Below are 3,870 nucleotides of genomic sequence, written 5' to 3'. Positions count from 1 at the left end.
ATGCAGCCACAGACAGCCTTTGTAATACACTTTCATCATGTCTGGATTGTCTCTGTCACATGTCTTTGAGACCCGCTCGTCTCTCACCTTCTAACCCGTGGCTCACTGACGGGATCCGTGAACAACGCACCACGCTCAGGACTGCTGAGAGGAAGTGGTGCAAATCCAAGACTCCATCTGCCCTTGCTGAGTATCAGGATCTGCTTGGACCTTTTTCTCACAGTGTCACCAGGGCAAAAAACAATTACTACCAGGATAAGCTCAGCAACACCTCGGACACCAGAAATCTGTTCTCCACTTTCAAATAGCTCATCTACCCACCTTCACCTCCACCATCTACCTCTCTCACTGCTGACAACTTTGCCGACTTCTTTTACCAACAAGGTTGCAGCCATCAGCTCACAGTTCTCTCCTCCAGATGATGACATCCGTCTAACCTCTTCCAACACTGCATTACTCTCATCATTTGCAATTCTGACTGAGGATGACGTATCCACGCTCTTACACTCTAATCATCCGACCACCTGCACTCTGGATCCAAACCCTTCCACTCTTCTTCAAGCAGTCGCACCCGCACTAATGCCAGCTATTACACAAGTCATCAACACATCTCTCAAAACAGGGACTTTTTCAGCCTCTTTCAAGCAGGCCTTGATTACCCCACTGCTGAAGAAGCCTTCTCTTGATCCCTCTGTAGTGGAGAACTACAGACCTGTCTCCCTCCTTCCTTTTCTGGCCAAGACAATGGAACGAGCAGTCTTCAACCAACTCTCAGACTTCCTTTCCAAGAACAACCTCCTTGATGTCAACCAGTCTGGCTTCAAGAGGGGTCACTCCACAGAAACGGCACTCCTGACTGTTGTGGAATATCTTCAAGCTGCAAAAGCCACAGGTCAATCATCTGTCTTAATTCTACTTGATCTGTCATCAGCCTTTGACACTGTAAACCATCAGATCCTCTTGTCCACACTCTCTGACTTGGGCATCTCTGGATCAGCTCTAGACTGGCTTTGTTCTTACCTTTCGGGACGAACCTTCAAGGTATCCTGGCAGGGGAATCTTTCTCACTCTCATAGCCTCTCTACCGGTGTGCCACAGGGCTCAGTTCTTGGTCCTCTCCTCTTTTCTATCTATACTTCATCCCTAGTTTCCATCATTCACTCACATGGTCTTTCCTATCACTGCTACGCTGATGAAACACAGGACTTCCTGTCCTTTCCACCGGACGACTCCACTGTCTCATCGCGCATTTATGCCTGTCTCTCAGACATCTCAGCCTGGATGAGTGAGAGACACCTTCAGCTAAAGCTCTCCAAAACCGAAGTCCTTGTCTTCCCAGCCTGACCTTCGATGTAAAACAACGTCAGCATCAACACTGGATACAGTGATTGTCCCCACTAAATCAGCCAAAAATCTGGGGGTCATCATCGACGACCAACTGAGCTTTAAGGACCACATCTCCTCAGTGTCTAGGGCATGCAGATTTGCTCTCTACATCAGGAAGATCAGACCACATCACAGATATACAACCCAACTCATTGTATAGGCGCTTTGCTTTGTTGATGGGGTTACCATTATCCACAATCAAACCCTTCCAGATGATCCAAAATGCAGCAGCTCGCCTCATTTTTAATGAGCCAAAAAAGACCCATGTCAAACCACTCTTTACATCTCTACACTGGCTTCCTGTAGCTGCTCGCATCAGGTTCAAAGCTCTGTCTCTTGCTCACAGGGTGGTCAATTCGACAGCTCCCACTTACCTCAACTCACTCATTCAAGTCTACAATCCTTCCCGCCCGCTGTGATCTGCCAACGAATGACGTCTGGTGGTCCCAGCACCGCACAGAAGACACCAAGCAAAACTGTTTAGCGCAATGATCCCACAATGGTGGAAGGAGCTACCAAACTCTGCACGCTCAACTGACTCTCCGCCAATATTAAAAAAACTGCTGGAAACAGAACTCTTCCGCATCTTCCTATGCACTTAAATCTCTTTTAAAAAATAAAAAAAATAAAATATCCTTTCTGCTCTTTCTCACACTTGCATCTCGTGAACTGTGAACACTTTTCTGATAGGACTTTGCTTTGATGTTTTCTCATTGAGTTAGATTTTTGCTGCCTTGTACCTCACTTGTAAGTCGCTTTGGATAAAAGCGTCTGCTAAATGTAAATGTAAATTTAATTTTCCTCCTCCCTGCATCAAACAGGGCACTTGGTACAGTCCAGACCCAGTAGAAAGTATTTAAAGTTGATAAGGTCCTTAATTGAATCTTTTGTTGGATGGTAAACACCACTTGGATAGCAGAAAGGTAGAAAGTCTTGCACAATCATTTACTTACTGACTTCCGGACATCACAAAAATCACATGATCCTAACTAGTCACACCATGAACAAGGCTGGTTTTCCTGTTACCTAAAACAACGAGGAGATGCTAATATAAGAAACTTAAAACTAAGAGATTAATGTCGTGTCACTGTCTGCTCACACAGAGCTGAAAAAGAAGCACTGCCTAAAGGCCCATCATAAGAAAAATATGCAGTTTTTATTTGTATATCATTCAAAACATTTTCAGTAGAGCCCCAGAATTGCATTTTTTCTCAGAAATATGCAGTCGCCTCAGACAACACATCCACAATGTTATGTGTTATGATTAGATGTAAAGGAAATTAACTTTGTGCTGACACACAGTTTCATTTCTGTGACCACAAATTTGAGAGAAGGTTTCATAGGAAGTGATCTTTGAAAAAAAGCCACAAAGTTTTTCTCATTTTTATAGAAAACAGCAGCATCCTATCAGAAGGATGCATTTCTACTGACTGATGACCAGAAGACAATGAAAACCACACCTTGTACTACAGTCAACGTTGACTTTGCAGGGAAATTCCTGCCTCCTGTTCTTATTTTAGTATTCATCATTGGTCTGGTAGCTAATGGATGGGGATTGAAGTGTTTGCTGCAGAACTGGAAGAAACTAAAGATCATCAATGTTTTTGTTCTCAACCTTGGACTTGCTGATATTCTGTATCTGCTCACACTCCCGTTCCTGGTGGTTTACTATGTTATAAAAAGTAAATGGATCTTTGGAGCTGTGTTCTGCAAGATAACAAGATTCTTCTTCAACCTGAATTTATACGGCAACATCGGCTTCCTCACTTGTGTCAGTGTGTACAGGTACCTGGCTATTGTCCATCCAATGAAAGTGAGGGGCAGATTAACTCTCACTCACTCTGTGGTTATCTCAGTCATGGTTTGGCTGTTAGTGGGTATTCAAAGTCTTCCTGACATGTTCTACACTAAGACATCTGGAAACCACACTGAGGGATGTTATGATACCACCTCTACAACCTACGTTGAGGATTACCTGAAGTACAACCTTGGACGGACACTCACTGCATTTTGTATCCCATTCCTCATCATACTGGGCTGCTATGGACATGTGGTTGTTGTTCTTTGCAGAAAAAATGCCATTAACTAGGTGCTGAAGCAGAGATGCTTGAAGTTGTTGTACATCCTAATTCTTCTCTTCTCTGTTTGTTACATTCCCTATCATGTACTCAAAAACCTCAACCTCTGGTCAAGAGTTCTGTCCAAACAGAAAATCTGCCATCAATGGAGTAATAGAGTCTACATTGCTCATCAGATAAGTCGTGGTCTTGTGTGTCTCAACAGTGCTTTCAATCCTCTGATTTACCTTCATGGAAATGAGAAAATTTCTGTTTGGCTCATACGTTTGTGCCAGCGAGCTCGTCACATGTTCAAATGTTTCTTTATTAGACTCTAGCTCTGTGCCTGCAGCAGAAACTGTAGAAGAACATTTAGAATGTAAGCAAGTTTCATAGTAGTTTTGTGAAAATAAACTTGAGAGTCTAT

The 3,870-nt window shown here is 43.4% G+C and overlaps 1 pseudogene; it reads left to right on the top strand.

The window, feature by feature from the left end:
• Nucleotides 1–2,833: 2,833 nt before the first annotated feature.
• Nucleotides 2,834–3,870, top strand: LOC137140291 (P2Y purinoceptor 1-like; annotated as a pseudogene).

The sequence above is a fragment of the Channa argus genome, chromosome 13 (genome assembly GCF_033026475.1).
Source record: "Channa argus isolate prfri chromosome 13, Channa argus male v1.0, whole genome shotgun sequence".
In the NCBI taxonomy this organism is placed as follows: Eukaryota; Metazoa; Chordata; class Actinopteri; order Anabantiformes; family Channidae; genus Channa; species Channa argus.
This window is presented reverse-complemented; position numbering and strand designations above follow the sequence as displayed.